At 40.0% G+C, this 23,307-nt stretch overlaps 1 pseudogene; it reads left to right on the forward strand.

Annotated features, from left to right (window-relative positions):
* The first annotated feature begins 211 nt into the window (after nucleotides 1–211).
* On the forward strand, nucleotides 212–23,116 carry LOC127316197 (uncharacterized; annotated as a pseudogene).
* Nucleotides 23,117–23,307: the final 191 nt, after the last annotated feature.

Here is a 23,307-nt window from a genome sequence, read left to right on the forward strand (position 1 = left end):
AACCTAGCTCCCCCAGATCCCAGATCCAATATAACGCCCAGATTTGTCGTAAAAACAGAACCAAAACCTACCAGCTCGAGCTCCCAGCTCTTCGTCAACCTGGAGCTCCGTTCAGGCCGTTCGTCTGCCTCCAGCTCCCCATCTCCCTTCGTCACCTTCCCAGCTCCCTTCGTCAAGCTCCCAAATCCCTTCGTCAACCTCCCAGCTCTCCATGTCTACGAACCAAGAACCAGGCATCTCCAGAACAGGAAGATTTCCAGTGGGATCTTCATATCAGGTAACAAAAACTGAACAGAAACCTTCAGAAATTTAGATCCTCCTATTCCTCTCCTGATAGACTTCTTTTTTCATCAAAGAGAAGCTATGGGACATACCTGCTAGTGTCTATGAACTTTGTTGCCTATACATGAGTAGGATTTGCTCCTGCATCTAGATTGAAGTTTCCCATCTAGATTGGAAACAACGAGGCAACTTTTGTTCTTGTTAGCCCTGCATGCTATGTGCCCATGTAGTAATAGGCAAAAAACCTGGGCAGAATATGCAACTGGTACCAATTTGAAGCAAGTACTATGAGGAACTGCAAAGCTGGTAATAATTCTAGGATGAACAAGCAAAAGGAAGCAACTTTTGTTACCCATGCATGCAAATTCCTTGCCTAGTACAAGCAACAAGTAATGTTTCACTGGCAACTTGTAAAAATAAGGTGAAAATATTAGAGTAAGTAACTTTTTAGCCTATGCATGCAACTTTCATGCATAAGAGAAGCAACAAAAAATGTTCCCCAGGCAACAAAGTAATGTAGGATGACACAAAGTAGAAGCAGGTAACTTTGTAAAACCATGCATGCAAATTCAATGCTTAATAGAAGCAACAAGTAAATGTTTCCAGGCAACAAGTAATTTGCAGGTCTGCACTACGGCACATAGTAGAAAATAGAAGTAAGGATCCATCAACAGAAAAGGGAACACATATTCAACAGTGGTCTTGATATCTAGAAGAACTCCATGCTATGTACAAATCCACATATCTGCAAACTAGAGCGTGCACCTAGCCAAGAAAAGTGTACTTTGTTCTAGGTAAAGTAGCAATCGATGTTGAGGAAGTCATGATGTTGTCCTTTGCAATTCCTGTTGCACTTTATATCTTCTTTGTCAACGATGCCTATGCGTTTATAGAACAAGGTGTTAGTTCCAAGTCAAAAATGTAGTTATAAGAAGTAAATATTGCAGATGCAATACATAAGTAGTAAGGCATGAATATAAAAATTAGTATTATGTGGAAGCAACAAAAAAGTACTCACTGTCATCATCATCATCTTCCCTACAAAACCCACCTGGTTTTTGCTACATGTTTGTGCATGTTAGTTGATTTGTTTGTGGTTGTTAGTTGCTTTGTTTGTGTATGTTAGTTGCTTCCATGCCCATGTTAGTTGCATGTTTTCGATAACTATTTGCCTGAGTTATATTTTGTGTTTGTTGTAATTGCTAATGGGTCATTTGTTCTAGGTCCCTGGTACTCATGGAGTGGATTTCCTTGATCTAAATGAGGTTCCTTTTGATATTAATGAGGAACCTGGTATCTTACCTCCCAATTATTTTACACAACTGTTGGATGAGGCAATTGACGAGTCACCACAGCCACCTGTGAACACTCACGCCCCGGTTGTTAATGTAGAACCTGCTGCAACAAATACATACACAGGTCCTCTTGTTGCTACTACAGACACTACTACAATAGCACAAGATGGAAATGAGGATGAGGCTTCGTCCCAGCCAAATGACCCCCATGTTGGCATGCGCTATGATACGTTGGAGGGTGCTAAGGAGCACTACAATGCACATGCTGCAAGGAAAGGTTTCTCTGTGAAAGTAAATAGTAACATGAGGTCTACAATCACCGGAGAGAAACAGAAACAGCAGTTCACTTGCAACAAATTCAGGAGACCAAGGAAAGATGATGGTGGGGCTGAGTTGCAAGTTGATGTTGGGCCAATTCCTGATTCTGTGTCTGAAGATGAGGCTGATATTGAAAATGCAGAGCTTGCTTCCGTTGTGGCTGATCTTGCTGCTCAAGGGCGAAAAGAAAAGGCGCCCAAGAAGCGTAAAAGAGAAAATATTGTGCACACGTTTTGCAAGGCCCAGATGGTTGTGAAGTTAATTGATGAAGATGGGAGGTTATCCACTTTGTGCCTGAGCATAACCATCCGCTTATCCACAAACCATCTCTCACAAAATATCTGAGGTCACACCAAGGCATGCCAAAGGAGGAAAAGGAATTTGTGAAGAATCTTCACAATACAAATTTAACAGCTGGTAAGTTTTTCAGTTTTGATACTGCTAATATTTGTATGTTGCATGTGTAAAAATAAATTCAGCTGGTAAGAATCATTTGGAAAAGTAAAAAAAAGAATGTGACAGTAGTATTTGTAAAAGTTGCATGAAAATAATAACTAGTTGCATGTAATGGTTAATAATTTGCTGCGAATGGTCATGAAGTTGCCTGTTCTATTAATTTACTTGCAGACAGTTGATTTGGTACTAGCCTGGATAGGTTTTATGATTTCATGGATTGTTTAGGTAGTTGCCTGGTTTATTTGTCAAATTCCAGGATATGTTGTGCAAGTTGTCATTGGAGAAAATGCGTGTAGAAAATAGTTTGGAAAGTAATGCTCGAAAATGTGAGGCAAATAGTTGTGGACTATAATGCAACTAACTACCCATTCCTACTTTGTTTTCAATAACAGGGAAAATGATGGAAATCATGTCAGAATTTTATGGTTCAGAGTTGCTTGTGCCATACACAACCAAAACAATCACCAACTACTGTGCAACTCTGACTAGAGAAGAAACAAAAGATGGGGATCTGGCTAAAGTTGTGAGCTACTTTGTAGAGCTTAAAGAAGAAAAGGATCCAGACTTTTATTTCCGGTTAAAATTGGACGACGAAGACAGGGTAGAAAACATTTTCTGGGTTGATGGAGCTGCCCGGAAGGCATATGCAGAGGCTTACCACGACTGTGTCTCCTTTGATGCAACTTACTTGACCAATAAGTACAGTATGCCTTTTGCACCATTCATTGGGATAAATAAACATGGGCAGTCCATCATGCTGGGTTGTGGATTTGTTAAGCAAGAATTGGCACAAAGCTATGATTGGTTGTTTGAGAGTTTCCTTATTGCCATGAATGGTCTTGCCCCGGACAATATTATCACAGACCAAGATGGTGCTATGGCGGTCTCGATTGGCAGATTGTTCCCATCCTCTGTTCACCGTAATTGTCGCTGGCACATAATGCAGAACGCACAGTTGAAATGTGGCCCTACACTGGGCAGGAACCCTGGTTTAGCTGAAGATTTCAATGATTGCATCGATTTCAGCTTTTCACCAGAGGAGTTTGAGGCAAAATGGGCTATGTTTGTAGGAAAGTGGCCAGTTGTTGGTGGTGCAAATTCTTACTTTACGACTCTCTATGCTAAACGTGCTAAGTGGGTACCATGCTACTTCAAGCACAGATTCTTCCCATTCCTGCAGTCCACGCAACGAAGTGAGGGCTTTAATGCCATTCTCAAACGCTATACGAACCCAAAAAAGTCTATACTACACTTTGTAAAACAGTATGAGAAGTTGCAGACTCATGTACTTGTGAAAGAAGGGGGTAATGATTACAGGACGGATTGTTTGGAACTTCGTCCATGGTCACCATTCCCTGTTGAGGAACATGCTTTCAAAGTTTACTGCAGAGACATATACTTGAGGTTCCGGAACGAGTTTGAGCTGATTGGGAGGTACAATGTGTTACCATTTGGTTGCAACTTTTACAAGCTTGAGCCAAACAGGGGATGGTTGATGACGCGTAAACACACGCTCTTTGGGAACCCCAAGTGGAAGGTGTGATGCGTACAGCAGCAAGTTTCCCTCAGTATGAAACCAAGGTTTATCGAACCAGTAGGAGCCAAGAAGCACGTTGAAGGTTGATGGCGACGAGATGTAGTGCGGCGCAACACCAGAGATTCCGGCGCCAACGTGGAACCTGCAGAACACAACCAAAGTACTTTGCCCCAACGAAACAGTGAGGTTGTCAATCTCACCGGCTTGCTGTAACAAAGGATTAGATGTATAGTGTGGATGATGATTGTTTGCAGAAAACAGTAGAAACAGATGTTACGAGATTGTATTCGATGTAAAAGAATGGACCGGGGTCCACAGTTCACTAGAGGTGTCTCTCCCATAAGAAATATAGCATATTGGGTAAACAAATTACAGTTGGGCAATTGACAAATAGAGAGGGCATGACAATGCACATACATGACATGATGAGTATTGTGAGATTCAATTGGGCATTACGACAAAGTACATAGACCGCTATCCAGCATGCATCTATGCCTAAAAAGTCCACTTTCAGGTTATCATCCGAACCCCTTCCGGTATTAAGTTGCAAGCAACAGACAATTGCATTAAGTATGGTGCGTAATGTAATCAATAACTACATCCTCGGACATAGCATCAATGTTTTATCCCTAGTGGCAACAGCACATCCACAACCTTAGAACTTTCTGTCACTGTCCCAGATTTAATGGAGGCATGAACCCACTATCGAGCATAAATACTCCCTCTTGGAGTTACTAGCAAAAACTTGGCCAGAGCCTCTACTAACAACGGAGAGCATGCAAGATCATAAACAACACATAGGTAATAGATTGATAATTGATATGTCCAATTTGCATCACTATTTTGTATCATAATTTGCTGTTATTCATCGATATATTTCATATTGGGACACAATACTTATGTTATTTCATCTATTTTGCATGTTTCATCATTATTGGAGGATCAAGCACCGGAGCCAGGATTCTGCTGGAAAAAGCACCGTCAGAATGCAATATTTCGGAAGATCAACTGTGGAAGGAAATTATACCAAAAATCCTATTTTTCCAGATGACGAAGGAAGCCAGAAGGGTGAGCCAGCTGGACCCAAGGTGGGCCCAGACCATAGGGCGGCGCGGCCCATGGCCTGGCCGCGCCACCTTGTGGTGTGGGGGCCCCACAGCCCCTCTCGCCTCCTTTTCTTCGCGAAACCCTTCGTCCCGAAGACCTAAGCCACAGAGGATACCTCGCGAAGAGTTACAGCCGCCTCTGCGGGGCGGAGAACACCAGAGAGAAAAGAGCTCTCCAGCGGCTGAAATCCGCCGGGGAAATTCCCTCCCGAGAGGGGGAAATCGACGCCATCGTCACCGTCATCGAGCTGACATCATCTCCACCGCCATCACCATCATCTTCATCATCATCACCGCCATCTCCACCGCAGCACCTCGTCACCGCTGTAGCAATTTGGGGTTTGATCTTGATTGTTTGATAGGGGAAACTCTCCCGGTATTGATTTCTACTTGTTGTTAATGCTATTGAGTGAAACCATTGAACCAAGATTTATGTTCAGATTGTTATTCATCATCATATCACCTCTGATCATGTTCCATATGATGTCTCGTGAGTAGTTCGTTTAGTTCTTGAGGACATGGGTGAAGTCTAAATGTTAGTAGTGAACTATGGTTGAGTAGTATTCAATGTTATGATATTTAAGTTGTGGTGTTATTCTTCTAGTGGTGTCATGTGAACGTCGACTACATGACACTTCACCTTTATGGGCCTAGGGGAATGCATCTTGTACTCGTTTGCTAATTGCGGGGTTGCCGGAGTGACAGAAACCTAAACCCCCGTTAGTATATCGATGCAGGAGGGATAGCAGGATCTGAGAGTTTAAGGCTGTGGTTAGATTTATTCTTAATTACTTTCTTGTAGTTGCGGATGCTTGCAAGGGGTATAATCACAAGTATGTATTAGTCCTAGGAAGGGCGGTACATTAGCATAGGTTCACCCACACAACACTTATCAAAACAATGAAGACTAATCAGCTATATGTAGCGAAAGCACTAGACTAAAATCCCGTGTGTCCTCAAGAACGTTTGGTCATTATAAGTAAACAAACCGGCTTGTCCTTTGTGCTAAAAAGGATTGGGCCACTCGCAACAATTGTTACTCTCGCACTTTACTTACTTGTACTTTATTCATCTGTTACATCAAAACCCCTTGAATACTTGTCTGTGAGCATTTACAGTGAATCCTTCATCGAAACTGCTTGTCAACACCTTCTGCTCCTCGTTGGGATCGACATTCTTACTTATCGAAGATACTACGATACACCCCCTATACTTGTGGGTCATCAAGACTATTTTCTGGCGCCGTTGCCGGGGAGTGAAGCGCTATTGGTAAGTGGAATTGGTAAGGGAAACTTTTTACTGTTAGTGCTGATTTTATTTCAGCCTGCTGCTATAATTCATTATGGAGAGATCTTCTCTCGAATGTTTGTTCGAAAAATCTACTACTACTGCAAAGGTAGTGGATAAGGCGCCAGGTGAGGAAGAGACACCATACAAAATACCTATGAAAATTATTGAACGTGTAGTGGATAACCGTTATACAGGGGATGGAACTGTCCACCCTGGAGATCATTTACTGTTCTTACATGAATTATGCGGTTTATTCAAGTGTGCAGGTATTGCTATGGATGAAGTGAGGAAGAAACTATTCTCTATATCGCTGTCTGGTAAAGCGGCGCATTGGTATAAATTATTGGATGATGGGGATTCTCTTGAATGGAATGATATTGTGCCCCGGTTTTATTCTAAGTTCTATCCTCCAAGTGAAATTCATAAGGATCGGAACCGCATATATAATTTTTGGCCTCATGATGGAGAGAGTATTGCCCAAGCATGGGGGAGATTGAAGTCTTTAATGCTCAAATGCCCCATTCATGAGCTTCCTGGTAATGTTATTATTGATAATTTCTATGCAAGACTTTCTTTTGAAGACAAGACCTTGCTGGATACTTCTTGTTCTGGATCATTCACGCGCAATAAGGAAGAGTTTAAAAGGGACCTTCTTAATCGGATCCAGGAAAATACTGAAGGATGGGAAATCGACAAAGAAAGAGAATCAGGTATAAATTATGATTACAAATGCATAGAAGCTTTTATGGAAACTGATAAATTTCGTAATATGAGTGCTACTTATGGTCTTGATTCTCAAGTTGCTGCAGATCTTTATAAAGCTTTTGCCTCTCATTATGAATTGCCTAAGAAGAATTTTGATAAGTTTCATGAACCGTATAAAGATAAAATTGATTCATCTATAAATAAATGTGTTGTAGTTGAAACTATGGATCATGTTATTCCTAAAGCTTATATTGAAAAAACTCCTTTCCCTGCTAAAATGAAGGAGTACTCTGTTATAAATAGTGCGGTTCATAAAAGTGAAAAGAAACCTATAGAACCTGAAGAACAAATAAAAGTTGAACCTGCTGTTGCAATAGTTAAAGATCTTGTGACTGAAAATGTAGAGGAAGGTCATATTATTTTCTGTGAAGATGCTTCTAATATTGTTTCACATCCTAATAAACCCAAGCAAGCTAGTGTTCCTATGCTATCTGTTAGAATTGGTGATCATTGCTATTATGGTTTATGCGATATTGGTGCAAGTATTAGTGCTATTCCTTACGAGCTTTACACGGAGATTATGCACGAAATTGGTTCTCGTGAACTTGAAGATATCGATGTGGTTATTCAGCTGGCTAATAGAGAAACTATCTCTCCGATTGGTATTGTTCGAGATGTGGAAGTTCTATGTGGTAAGATTAAATATCCTGCTGACTTTTTGGTTCTTGGTTCTGCTGCTAGTGATTATTGTCCTATCATTTTTGGTAGACCTTTTCTAAATACTTGTGGAGCTATTATAGATTGCAAGAAAGAGAAAATTTTGACTAAATTTGCTGGTGAATCTTATGAGTTTAACTTCTCTAAATTTACCAAAACCCCTTATAAAGCTGATTTGCCTAGTAATGATTTTAAAATGGAACAGTGTGCATCTATTGTTCTTGTTCCTAATAATCCTTTGCAGCAACATTTGGAGAATAGCGAGAGTGAAGTTTTTAGGAAAGAAAGAGATGAGCTTGAGGAAATTTTCCTTCGCCAACCTATTCTTAAGCATGATTTACCGGTTGAAGATTTGGGTACAACTCCGCCACCAAAGGAAGATCCTGTCTTTGAATTAAAACCTTTGCCTGATAATCTTAAATATGCTCATATTGATGATAAGAAAATATATCCTGTTATTATTAGTTCTACACTTACAGAGTTTGAAGAAGAAAGGCTATTGGAAATATTAAAGAAACACTGAGGTGCTATAGGCTATACTCTTGATGACTTGAAGGGGATTTCTCCCTCTATTTGCCAACACGCCATTAATATGGAAGATGATGCGAAACCTGTTGTTGAACCTCAGCGTCGTCTAATTCCTAAGATGAAGGATGTGGTAAGAAATGAGGTATTACGACTTCTTGAAGCTGGTATTATATATCCTATTGCTGATAGTAGATGGGTTAGTCCTGTGCATTGTGTTCCTAAGAAAGGAGGAATGACTGTTGTGCCTAATGATAATGATGAGCTCATACCTCAAAGAGTAGTTGTAGGTTATAGAATGTGCATTGATTTTCGTAAAGTTAATAAAGTTACTAAGAAAGATCATTATCCGTTGCCTTTTATTGATCAAATGTTAGAAAGGTTATCCAAAAATACTCATTTTTGCTTTCTTGATGGTTATTCTGGATTTTCACAAATTGCTGTTAAAGCTAAGGATCAAGAGAAAACCACTTTCACTTGTCCCTATGGAACCTATGCTTATAGACGTATGCCTTTTGGTTTATGTAATGCTCCTGCTACTTTTCAAAGATGCATGTCTGCTATTTTTCATGGTTTTTGCGAGAGTATTGTAGAGGTATTCATGGATGATTTTTCTGTCTATGGGAATTCTTTTGATGATTGTTTGCGGAACCTTGATAAAGTTTTGCAGAGATGTGAAGAAACTAACCTTGTTCTTAATTGGGAGAAATGCCACTTTATGGTTACTGAAGGAATTGTATTGGGACATAAAATTTCCGAGAGAGGTATTGAAGTTGATAGAGCTAAAGTGGAAGCAATAGAGAAGATGCCATATCCTAGGGATGTTAAAGGTATTCGTAGTGTTCTTGGTCATGCTGGGTTTTATAGGAGGTTTATTAAAGATTTCTCCAAGATTTCAAAGCCTCTTCCTAATCTTCTTCAAAAAGATGTACCTTTTGTTTTTGATGATGATTGTAAGGAAGCTTTTGAAACTCTAAAGAAAGCCTTAACAACTGCTCCTATAGTTGAACCTCCTGATTGGAATTTACCATTTGAAATTATGTGTGATGCTAGTGATTTTGCTGTAGGCGCTGTTCTTGGACAACGAGTAGATAAAAAATTGAATGTTATTCATTATGCTAGTAAAACTCTTGATGCTGCTCAAAGAAATTATGCTACTACTGAAAAAGAATTGTTAGCTGTAGTCTTTGCTTGTGATAAGTTTAGATCTTATATTGTTGATTCAAAAGTTACTATTCATACTGATCATGCTGCAATCAGATACCTTATGCAAAAGAAAGATGCTAAGCCAAGGCTTATTAGATGGGTACTTCTGTTGCAAGAATTTGATTTACATATTGTAGATAGGAAAGGTGCTGATAATCCTGTTGCTGATAATTTGTCTAGATTGGAAAATATTGCTTATGATCCTGTTCCTGTTAATGATAGTTTTCCAAATGAACAATTGGCTGTAATAAAGGTGAGCTCGCGAGACAGTCCTTGGTATGCTGATTATGCTAACTTTATTGTTTCCAAGTACTTGCCTCCGACCTTTTCAGCTCAGCAAAGGAGGAAATTATTTTATGATTTAAGGCATTATTTCTGGGATGACCCACACTTATATAAAGAATGAGTGGATGGTATTATGCGAAGATGTGTTCCCGAATATGAACAGCAGGAAATATTGAGTAAATGTCATGGGAGTGCTTATGGAGGACATCACGCCGGAGATAGAACCGCACAAAAGGTTCTACAATCAGGTTTTTATTGGCCAACTCTCTTCAAAGATGCAAGAAAGTTTATTTTATCTTGTGATGAATGCCAAAGGGTTGGTAATATCTCCAGACGCAATGAAATGCCTATGAATTATACTCTTGTTATTGAACCGTTCGACTGTTGGGGATTTGACTTCATGGGACCCTTTCCCTCTTCAGAAGGTAACACTCATATACTTGTTGCTGTTGATTATGTTACTAAATGGGTGGAAGCCATACCTACAAAAAGTGTTGATGGTGAGACCTCTTTAAGAATGCTTTTAGATATTATTTTTCCTCGATTTGGAGTTCCTAGATATATTATGACTGATGGAGGTTCTCATTTTATTCATGGTGGTTTTAGAAAAACTCTTGCTAAATATGGTATTAATCATAGAATTGCTTCTGCTTATCATCCTCAAACTAGTGGGCAAGTAGAACTATCAAATAGAGAAATTAAATCTATCTTGCAAAAGACTGTTAATAAAACTAGAAAGAATTGGGCTAGTAAATTGAAGGAAGCATTATGGGCTTATAGAACTGCTTATAAAAACCCCATGGGAATGTCACCTTATAAAATGGTTTATGGAAAAGCTTGTCATTTACCTTTAGAATTAGAGCACAAAGCTTATTGGGCTGTTAGAGAATTAAATAAAGATCCTAAACTTGCCGGTAATAAGAGGTTATTGCAATTGAGTTCTCTAGATGAATGGAGAAGTGAAGCTTATGAAAATGCTAAACTCTTTAAAGAGAAAGTTAAAAAATGGCATGATAGAAGGATTATCAAAAGAGAATTTAATATTGGGGATAAAGTCCTATTGTATCGGTCTCGTCTCAGATTCTTTGCAGGGAAATTACTCTCGAAATGGGAAGGACCATATGTTGTTGAGGAGGTGTATCGTTCAGGAGCAATTAAAATTAGTTCTCTCCAAGGCAATGCCACGCAAGTGGTGAATGGACAAAGGCTCAAGCATTATATCTCAGGTGATTCTTATAATGTTGATGTTGATATTATTCAAGTGGAAACACCGGAGGCTTTCATTAAAGGACAAATTGACAGTCCGCCAGAACTCGACTTTGAATAGGTAACAGTACTGGTAATAAAAGTTTCGCAATTTACCCTCCGAACAATATTTTTGCTGTTTTTGGAAAATATGAAAAATTACGAGATCGAAACGGAGTGGAGGAGACGCACGAGGGCGTGCCACCATAGGCCGGCGCGGCCTAGCCTGGGCCCGCGCCGCCCTATGGTCTGGCCGCCTCGTCGCTCCTTTCCGACTCTGGTTCGACCTGGTGCTTTCCGTTTGTTGAGAAAATTTATTCTATATAATCCCCCGGACCCCTGGAGGTCCGTATATCGTCTCCTCGACGTGTTTTGTTTTGAGCTGTTTCTGCCAGGTTCTACTCCGGATCTAGATCCATCATGTCTTCGTCGGAAACTCCGAAGGGCAGCTCCTGCAAGGACGTTGACAACTTGTACATGGAGGAGCTGAGGATGCACCCAAAGGAGTTGACGCTCGTCGAGGGAAAACTGCAGATCAAGGATGTTCAGGGTCCTAAAGGAGAAGGAAGCTTGGAAGACAGGATGGAGAAGCTAGAACAAGAGGTCTTCAAATACAAGAAGATGGCTGAGCGTGAGGTGGATATCTTCCACAAGATTGTGTCTGAACTCATTGCTGAGCACGATAAGGAAACTGCAAAGCTTTGGGGCAACATTCTTTCACTTCATGACACCACCAACCAACTCCAAGCTCAACTCTATGACGTTCGGAATCAAAACTGTGAGTATGAAAACAGGTTTAAACGCATAAGCCGTGCTGCTAGTTTCAGGATCCCCGAGACCAAGATGTCGTTTCTTGATGGAGAGCCTCTTCCCTGGAAGTTTGATGATGGGAGTTCATCACCACCATCGCCAAAGGAGTAATTCATCATCGGTATTGGCATCCCCTTGGTTTGTTCCAAGCTTGGGGGAGTGCCGCGGTATCACATCATCACTACCTTTTACTTTTTACTATCAAGTAGTGTCATATCATGAGTAGGGAAGTTATCATATAAGATGGGTTGCAGTATGGAAGTATCTCTCCTTTAGTTGGTTGTCTATGTATCCCTTGGTGTGAGTTATCGTTATGAAATATTAATGAGAAGTCTTATCATTTACATATTGCACACCTTATTTTAGTTTGCAATTCTATTATATGATTGATCTTGATTTTAGTATTGGTACCACTTTGGGAGCATCGAATAAATCTATTTGGTTTTGGCAAACTTAGCATTGGTCAGTAGCAACAACACTTTGAGGTTTAAGTAGAAAAGAGAAATACATGTAGTTGTTTCATTGTCTTTCTTCCTTGATTAGCTCATAGCTTATTATTCTGAAGCTAAAATTGTTTGTGCTTACAAGGAAGGTGCATGATTTTGTCTATCACATGTATATTTGTTTGTTTCCATCAACTCTTATGCTTGCTAATTAACCTTGCTAGCCAAAGACCTGTACTGAGAGGGAATGCCTCTCGTGCATCCAAACCTGAACCCAAACCTATGCCATTTGTGTCCACCATAACTACCTACTACATGGTATTTTCTGCCATTCCAAGTAAATACTTCATGTGCTACCTTTAAACAATTCAAAAATTTATTACTTCTTATTTGTGTCAATGTTTTATAGCTCATGAGGAAGTATGTGGTGTTTTATCTTTCAGTCTTGTTAGGCAGCTTCCATTAATGGACTAGTGGCTTCATCCACTTATCCTATAATTTTGCAAAAAGAGCTGGCAACGGGGTTCCCAGCCCCAATTAATCAACTTTCATTAATAATTCTCTTCACATGTTTTGCTCTGATTCATCAGTAAGCAACTTAATTTTGCAATAGACACTCCTCCATGGTATGAGATTGTTGGAAGGCACCCGAGGATTCGGTTAGCCATGGCTTGTGTAAGCAAAGGTTGGGGGGAGTGTCATCCTTAAGTAAACTAAAATACATGTGTAAACAAAAGAGAAGAGGGATGATCTACCTTGCTGGTAGAGATGACATCCTTCATGGGAGCCGCTCTTTGGAGGTCTGTTTGGCAAGGAGGTTAGAGTACCCGCTACCAGTCGTTGACAACAACAAACACCTCTCAAAATGTTACTTTCATTCTCTTTATATGATTTCAAAACTGAAAAAGCTCTAGCACATGATTTAATCCCTGCTTCCCTCTGCGAAGGGCCTATCTTTTACTTTATGTTGAGTCAGTAAACCTATTTCCCTCCATCTTATGCAAGCATTTGAGTTGTTGTGATCAAACCATCTATATTGTGATTTACTTCATCATGTCTTTTACTCTTCTTTGTTTAGTACAAGTTTTATCTGAATGAATATAACTTTGCAAGTTATCAATGATCATTATGATTGAGTATGCAAGTTTACCATAAGCTTTAATATGAGAGCATTGCTCAATAGATAAGTATAACCTGTTAATTGTTCTCTGACCAAGAACGAAGTTTGCCATCACCGACTATGATTTCTTATGCACCTTTATTTGTGATTACCTTATACTTGTTTCAAGTTGAGTTATATGAGGAAGTTGTTTACTAGAATGATTTGTGTGTATGAATATGATGCTTCTTGTCCGTATTTCATTTATCGACTCTTCACTCCATAAACATGTGGTCCTGTTTACCGAGTTCAGTTTCGCTTGGGGACAAGCGAAGTCTAAGCTTGGGGGGAGTTGATACGTCCAATTTGCATCACTATTTTGTATCATAATTTGCTGTTATTCATCGATATATTTCATATTGGGACACAATACTTATGTTATTTCATCTATTTTGCATGTTTCATCATTATTGGAGGATCAAGCACCGGAGCCAGGATTCTGCTGGAAAAAGCACCGTCAGAATGCAATATTTCGGAAGATCATTTGTGGAAGGAAATTATACCAAAAATCCTATTTTTCCAGATGACGAAGGAAGCCAGAAGGGGGAGCCAGCTGGACCCAAGGTGGGCCCAGACCATAGGGCGGCGCGGCCCATGGCCTGGCCGCGCCACCTTGTGGTGTGGGGGCCCCACAGCCCCTCTCGCCTCCTTTTCTTCGCGAAACCCTTCGTCCCGAAGACCTAAGCCACAGAGGATACCTCGCGAAGAGTTACAGCCGCCTCTGCGGGGCGGAGAACACCAGAGAGAAAAGAGCTCTCCGGCGGCTGAAATCCGCCGGGGAAATTCCCTCCCGAGAGGGGGAAATCGACGCCATCGTCACCGTCATCGAGCTGGACATCATCTCCACCGCCATCACCATCATCTTCATCATCATCACCGCCATCTCCACCGCAGCACCTCGTCACCGCTGTAGCAATTTGGGGTTTGATCTTGATTGTTTGATAGGGGAAACTCTCCCGGTATTGATTTCTACTTGTTGTTAATGCTATTGAGTGAAACCATTGAACCAAGATTTATGTTCAGATTGTTATTCATCATCATATCACCTCTGATCATGTTCCATATGATGTCTCGTGAGTAGTTCGTTTAGTTCTTGAGGACATGGGTGAAGTCTAAATGTTAGTAGTGAACTATGGTTGAGTAGTATTCAATGTTATGATATTTAAGTTGTGGTGTTATTCTTCTAGTGGTGTCATGTGAACGTCGACTACATGACACTTCACCTTTATGGGCCTAGGGGAATGCATCTTGTACTCGTTTGCTAATTGCGGGGTTGCCGGAGTGACAGAAACCTAAACCCCCGTTAGTATATCGATGCAGGAGGGATAGCAGGATCTGAGAGTTTAAGGCTGTGGTTAGATTTATTCTTAATTACTTTCTTATAGTTGCGGATGCTTGCAAGGGGTATAATCACAAGTATGTATTAGTCCTAGGAAGGGCGGTACATTAGCATAGGTTCACCCACACAACACTTATCAAAACAATGAAGACTAATCAGCTATATGTAGCGAAAGCACTAGACTAAAATCCCGTGTGTCCTCAAGAACGTTTGGTCATTATAAGTAAACAAACCGGCTTGTCCTTTGTGCTAAAAAGGATTGGGCCACTCGCAGCAATTGTTACTCTCGCACTTTACTTACTTGTACTTTATTCATCTGTTACATCAAAACCCCTTGAATACTTGTCTGTGAGCATTTACAGTGAATCCTTCATCGAAACTGCTTGTCAACACCTTCTGCTCCTCGTTGGGATCGACATTCTTACTTATCGAAGATACTACGATACACCCCCTATACTTGTGGGTCATCAATAATCAACATAACATAGTATTCTCTATCCATCGGATCCCAACAAACGCACATGTAGCTTTACAGATAGATGATCTTGATCATGATAGGCAGCTCACAAGATCAGACAATGATAGCACAATGAGGAGAAGACAACCATCTAGCTACTGCTATGGACCCATAGTCCAGGGGTGAACTACTCACACATCAATCCGGAGGCGACCATGGCGGTGTAGAGTCCTCCGGGAGATGATTCCCCTCTCCGGCAGGGTGCCGGAGGCGATCTCCTGAATCCCCCGAGATGGGATTGGCGGCGGCGGCGGTGTCTCAGTAAGGTTTTCCGTATCGTGGCTCTCGGTACTGGGGGTTTCTCGATGAAGGCTATTTGTAGGCGGAAGGGTAGGTCAAAGGGCGTCACGAGGGGCCCACACAACAGGGCCGCGCGGCCAAGGGCCAGGCCGCGCCGCCCTGTGGTGTCGCCACCTCGTGGCCCCACTTCGTCTCTCCCTCGGACTTCTGGAAGCTTCGTGTGAAAATAGGACCCTGGGCTTTGATTTCGTCCAATTCCGAGAATATTTCCTTACTAGGATTTCTGAAACCAAAAACAGCAGAAAACAGCAACTGGCTCTTCAGCATCTTGTTAATAGGTTAGTGCCGGAAAATGCATAATAATGACATATAATGTGTATAAAACATGTGAGTATCATCATAAAAGTAGCATGGAACATAAGAAATTATAGATACGTTTGAGACGTATCAAGCATCCCCAAGCTTAGTTCCTACTCGTCCCGAGTAGGTAAATGATAACAAAGATAATTTCTTAAGTGACAATGCTACCAACATAATCTTGATCATACTATTGTAAGCACATGTAATGAATGTAGCGATCAAAACAATGGTAAATGACATGAGTAAACAATTGAATCATAAAGCAAAGACTTTTCATGAATAGTACTTAAAGACAAGCATCAATAAGTCTTGCATAAGAGTTAACTCATAAAGCAATAAATTCAAAGTAGAAAGCATTGAAGCAACACAAAGGAAGATTAAGTTTCAGCAGTTGCTTTCAACTTGTAACATGTATATCTCATGGATATTGTCAACATAGAGTAATATAACAAGTGCAATATGCAAGTATGTAGGAATCAATGCACAGTTCACACAAGTGTTTGCTTCTTGAGGTGGAGAGAAATAGGTGAACTGACTCAACATAAAAGTAAAAGAATGGTCCTTCAAAGAGGAAAGCATCGATTGCTATATTTGTGCTAGAGCTTTTATTTTGAAAACAAGAAACAATTTTGTCAACGGTAGTAATAAAGCACATGTATTATGTAAATTATATCTTACAAGTTGCAAGCCTCATGCATAGTATACTAATAGTGCCCGCACCTTGTCCTAATTAGCTTGGACTACCGGATCATCGCAATACACATGTTTTAACCAAGTGTCACAATGGGGTACCTCCATGCTGCCTGTACAAAGGTCTAAGGAGAAAGCTCGCATTTTGGATTTCTCGCTTTTGATTATTCTCAACTTAGACATCCATACCGGGACAACATGGACAACAGATAATGGACTCCTCTTTAATGCATAAGCATGTAGCAACAATTAGTGTTCTCATATGAGATTGAGGATATATGTCCAAAACTGAAACTTCCACCATGATTCATGGCTTTAGTTAACGGCCCAATGTTCTTCTCTAACAATATGCATGCTCTAACCATAAAGTGGTAGATCGCCCTTAATTCAGACAAGACGGACATGCATAGCAACTCACATGATATTCAACAAAAGAGTAGTTGATGGCGTCCCCAGAAACATGGTTATCGCACAACAAGCAACTTAATAAGAGATAAAGTGCATAAGTACATATTCAATACCACAATAGTGTTTAAGCTATTTGTCCCATGAGCTATATATTGTAAAGGTAAAGAATGGAAATTTTAAAGGTAGCACTCAAGCAATTTACTTTGGAATGGCGGAGAAAAACCATGTGGTAGGTAGGTATGGTGGACACAAATGGCATAGTGGTTGGCTCAAGGATTTTGGATGCATGAGAAGTATTCCCTCTCGATACAAGGTTTAGGCTAGCAAGGTTATTTGAAACAAACACAAGGATGAACCGGTACGGCAAAACTCACATAAAAGACATATTGTAAACATTATAAGACTCTATACCGTCTTCCTTGTTGTTCAAACTCAATACTAGAAATTATCTAGACCTTAGAGAAACCAAACATGCAAATCAGATTTTAGCATGCTCTATGTATTTCTTCATTAATAAGTGCAAAGTATATGATGCAAGAGCTTAAACATGATCACAACAATTGCCAAGTATCACATTATCCAAGATATTATACCAATTACCACATATATCATTTTCCGATTCCAACCATATAACAATTTAACGAAGAAGAAACTTTCGCCATGAATACTATGAGTAAAGCCTAAGGACATATTTGTCCATATGCAACAGCGGAGCGTGTCTCTCTCCCACACAATGAATGCTAGGATCCATTTTATTCAAACAAAACAAAAACAAAAACAAACAGACGCTCCAAGTAAAGTACATAAGATGTGACGAAATAAAAATATAGTTTCAGGGGAGGAACCTGATAGTATTGTCGATGAAGAAGGGGATGCCTTGGGCATCCCCAAGCTTAGACGCTTGAGTCGACTTGATATATGCAGGGGTGAACCACCGGGGCATCCCCAAGCTTAGTGCTTTCACTCTCCTTGATCATAGTGTATATCATCCTCCTCTCTTGATCCTTGAAAACTTCCTCCACACCAAACTCAAAGCAACTCATTAGAGGGTTAGTGCACAATTAAAATTTACATATTCAGAGGTGACACAATCATTCTTTATACTTATGGACATTTCACAAAACTACTGAAAGTCAATGGAATCGAAAAATCCATCAAGCATGACAAAACAGGCAATGCAAAATAAAAGGCAGAATCTGTCAAAACAGAACAGTTCGTAAAGACGAATTTTTAACAGGCACCAGACTTGCTCAGATGAGAAAACTTAAAACTAATGAAAGTTACGTACATATCTGAGGATCACTCATGTAAATTGGCATAATTTTCTGAGTTACCTACAGAGAATTAGACCCAGATTCGTGACAGCAAAGAAAACTGTTTCTGCGCAGTAATCCAAATCTAGTATCATACTTCTATTAGAGACTTTACTTGGCACAACAATGCAATAAAACTAAGATAAGGAGAGATTGCTACAGTAGTAAAAACTTCCAAGACTCAAATATAAAACAAAAGTACTGTAGTAAAAACATGGGTTGTCTCCCATAAGAGCTTTTCTTTAACGCCTTTCAGCTAGGCGCAGAAAGTGTGTATCAAGTATTATCGAAAGATGAAGCATCAACATCATAATTTGTTCTAATAATAGAATCAAAAGGTAACTTCATTCTCTTTCTAGGGAAGTGTTCCATACCTTTCTTGAGAGGAAATTGATATTTAATATTACCTTCCTTCATATCAATGGTAGCACCAACAGTTCGAAGAAAAGGTCTTCCCAATATAATGGGACAAGATGCATTGCATTCAATATCCAAGACAACAAAATCAACGGGGACAAGGTTATTGTTAACGGTAATGCGAACATTATCAACTCTCCCCAAAGGTTTCTTTATAGCATTATCAACAAGATTAACATCCAAATAACAATTTTTCAATGGTGGCAAGTCAAGCATATTATAGATTTTCTTAGGCATAACAGAAATACTTGCACCAAGATCACATAAAGCATTACAACCAAAGTCATTGACCTTCATCTTAATGATGGGCTCCCAACCATCCTCTAGCTTCCTAGGAATAGAAGTTTCTTGTTCTAGTTTCTCTTCTCTAGCTTTTATGAGAGCATTTGTAATATGTTTCGTGAAAGCCAAGTTTATAGCACTAGCATTAGGACTCTTAGCAAGTTTTTGTAAGAACTTTATAACTTCAGAGATATGACAATCATCAAAATCCAAACCATTATAATCTAAGGCAATGGGATCATTGTCCCCAATGTTGGAAAAAATTTCAGCAGTTTTATCACAGCGATTTAATGATTTAGCAGTTTCAGTCAGTTTTGCTCGCTTTGCATTAGGAGTAGAAACATTGCCAACACCAATTATTTTACCATTGATAGTAGGAGGTGCAGCAACATGTGGAGCATTAGCATTACTAGTGGTGGTAATAGTCCAAACTTTAGCTACATTATTCTCTTTAGCTAGTTTTTCATTTTCTTCTCTTTCCCACCTAGCATGCAGTTCAGCCATTAATCTTATATTCTCATTAATTCTAACTTGGATGGCATTTGCTGTAGTAACAATTTTATTATCTATATCCTCAGGTTTAGCAGCCATTTTATTAATTAAAGAAGATTGTGACGCAAACATGTATGAGCTTCGGGTTTCAGCATTTGCAAGTTTAGTTTGCAACCCAGAGATCTCCATATTCAGATTTTCAAGTTGATTTCCTATATTCTTCAACAAGGTAGATTGCTCATTCATAGTTTTAGTAAACAATTTATTTTGCTCATATTGTGATTGCATAAAGTTCTTGGTGGATCTTTCAATTTCTAACATTTTTTCCTCATTAGGTGAAGCATATCTACCATAAGAGTTACCATTAGTAGGATATGGCCTAGAATTATTATAATTGTTATTTTTAATGAAATTCACATCAACATGTTCTTTTTGAGCAACCAATGAAGCTAACGGAACATTATTAGGATCAATATTTGTCCTATCATTCACAAGCATAGACATAATAGCATCAATCTTATCACTCAAGGAAGAGGTTTCTTCGACAGAATTTACCTTCTTACCTTGTGGAGCTCTTTCCGTGTGCCATTCAGAGTAATTAATCATCATATTATCAAGAAACTTTGTTGCTTCACCAAGAGTGATGGACATAAAGGTACCTCCAGCAGCTGAATCCAATAGGTTCCATGAAGAAAAATTCAGTCATGCATAAAAGGTTTGGATGATCATCCAAGTAGTCAGTCCATGGGTTGGGCAATTTTTAACCAAAGATTTCATTCTTTCCCATGCTTGTGCAACATGCTCAGTATCTAATTGTTTAAAATTCATTATGCTACTCCTCAAAGATATAATTTTAGCAGGGGGATAATATCTACCAATAAAAGCATCCTTGCATTTAGTCCATGAATCAATACTATTCTTAGGCAGAGATAGCAACCAATCTTTAGCTCTTCCTCTTAGTGAGAAAGGGAACAATTTTAATTTTATTATGTCACCATCTACATCTTTATACTTTTGCATTTCACAAAGTTCAACAAAATTATTGAGATGGGCAGCAGCATCATCAGAACTAACACCAGAAAATTGCTCTCGCATAACAAGATTCAGTAAAGCAGGTTTAATTTCAAAGAATTCCGCTGTAGTAGCGGGTGGAGAAATAGGTGTGCATAAGAAATCATTATTATTTGTGGTTGTGAAATCGCACAACTTAGTATTTTCAGGAGTACCCATTTTAGCAGTAGTAAATAAAGCAAACTAGATAAAATAAATGCAAGTAACTAATTTTTTTTGTATTTTTGATATAGCAAACAAGATAGTAAATAAAGTAAAACTAGCAACTAATTTTTTTGTGTTTTGATATAATGCAGCAAACAAAGTAGTAAATAAAATAAAGCAAGACAAAAACAAAGTAAAGAGATTGGATTGTGAAGACTCCCCTTGCAGCGTGTCTTGATCTCCCGGCAACGGCGCCAGAAATTTAGCTTGATGACGCGTAAACACACGCTCTTTGGGAACCCCAAGTGGAAGGTGTGATGCGTACAGCAGCAAGTTTCCCTCAGTATGAAACCAAGGTTTATCGAACCAGTAGGAGCCAAGAAGCACGTTGAAGGTTGATGGCGACGAGATGTAGTGCGGCGCAACACCAGAGATTCCGGCGCCAACGTGGAACCTGCAGAACACAACCAAAGTACTTTGCCCCAACGAAACAGTGAGGTTGTCAATCTCACCGGCTTGCTGTAACAAAGGATTAGATGTATAGTGTGGATGATGATTGTTTGCAGAAAACAGTAGAAACAGTATTGCAGTAGATTGTATTCGATGTAAAAGAATGGACCGGGGTCCACAGTTCACTAGAGGTGTCTCTCCCATAAGAAATATAGCATATTGGGTAAACAAATTACAGTTGGGCAATTGACAAATAGAGAGGGCATGACAATGCACATACATGACATGATGAGTATTGTGAGATTCAATTGGGCATTACGACAAAGTACATAGACCGCTATCCAGCATGCATCTATGCCTAAAAAGTCCACTTTCAGGTTATCATCCGAACCCCTTCCGGTATTAAGTTGCAAGCAACAGACAATTGCATTAAGTATGGTGCGTAATGTAATCAATAACTACATCCTCGGACATAGCATCAATGTTTTATCCCTAGTGGCAACAGCACATCCACAACCTTAGAACTTTCTGTCACTGTCCCAGATTTAATGGAGGCATGAACCCACTATCGAGCATAAATACTCCCTCTTGGAGTTACTAGCAAAAACTTGGCCAGAGCCTCTACTAACAACGGAGAGCATGCAAGATCATAAACAACACATAGGTAATAGATTGATAATCAACATAACATAGTATTCTCTATCCATCGGATCCCAACAAAAGCACATGTAGCTTTACAGATAGATGATCTTGATCATGATAGGCAGCTCACAAGATCAGACAATGATAGCACAATGAGGAGAAGACAACCATCTAGCTACTGCTATGGACCCATAGTCCAGGGGTGAACTACTCACACATCAATCCGGAGGCGACCATGGCGGTGTAGAGTCCTCCGGGAGATGATTCTCCTCTCCGGCAGGGTGCCGGAGGCGATCTCCTGAATCCCCCGAGATGGGATTGGCGGCGGCGGCGTCTCAGTAAGGTTTTCCGTATCGTGGCTCTCGGTACTGGGGGTTTCTCGACGAAGGCTATTTGTAGGCGGAAGGGTAGGTCAAAGGGCGTCACGAGGGGCCCACACAACAGGGCCGCGCGACCAAGGGCCAGGCCGCGCCGCCCTGTGGTGTCGCCACCTCGTGGCCCCACTTCGTCTCTCCCTCGGACTTCTGGAAGCTTCGTGTGAAAATAGGACCCTGGGCTTTGATTTCGTCCAATTCAGAGAATATTTCCTTACTAGGATTTCTGAAACCAAAAACAGCAGAAAACAGCAACTGGCTCTTCGGCATCTTGTTAATAGGTTAGTGCCGGAAAATGCATAATAATGACATATAATGTGTATAAAACATGTGAGTATCATCATAAAAGTAGCATGGAACATAAGAAATTATAGATACGTTTGAGACGTATCAATGGTACGCAAAATATGGTACTAGGACCTACCTGGTAACAGCTAATAAGGAAGAATGGACGTACTACTGTGAGTGCTCCAAGATGGACAGGGATGGTATACTTTGTTGCCACATCTTAAAGATCTTCACCCACCTTGGTGTTGATGAGATACCAGATAGGTATATCCTAAAAAGGTGGACTCAAGGTGCTTTGAGTGGTTATGTGCCAGCAGCAGTTGCTGAACAGCCAGATGTTATGCCTCCAGAATCACAAGTGCAATTGCGGCACGCGAACCTTAATATGGGATTCACAAAACTTGCCCGTATTGCTAGTAGAACAGATGCAGCTACTGCCATTGTTAACAAACATTTGAGAGCTGCAGCAACAGAGATATCTCACTTGAACAAGTCGCTCAAGAAGAAGAAGCCTGTCTCAGCAGTCCCGTCCACTAGTGCACCTGATCAGCCTACGAAACCTAGGGACCCGGCAAAAACAACGACTAAAGGGAGGAAAGGAGCACCGTACAGTTTCAGCTCTTGAGTTCCATCCAAAGAAAAAAGTTCAGTGTCACACTTGTGGTTCGTTCGAGCACAATTCTGCAACTTGCAAGCAGAGGTTTCTGTAGTACTGCAAAAATACAAGTCCTTTGTAGTTCTCCGCGAGCTTTATTTTTTTTTTCTCTTTTAGTTGTCTACATTAGTTGTGACTTATTGAAAAATCAAAGAAAAGTCTTGTCTCCCTTATTGTAGTCTAGTGTGCAACTCTGAAATATGACAAAATTTCTTTGCTATTATGTGTTGTGGCAACTTTTAGGTT

The sequence above is a fragment of the Lolium perenne genome, chromosome 7, assembly GCF_019359855.2.
Source record: "Lolium perenne isolate Kyuss_39 chromosome 7, Kyuss_2.0, whole genome shotgun sequence".
NCBI classification, from domain to species: Eukaryota; Viridiplantae; Streptophyta; class Magnoliopsida; order Poales; family Poaceae; genus Lolium; species Lolium perenne.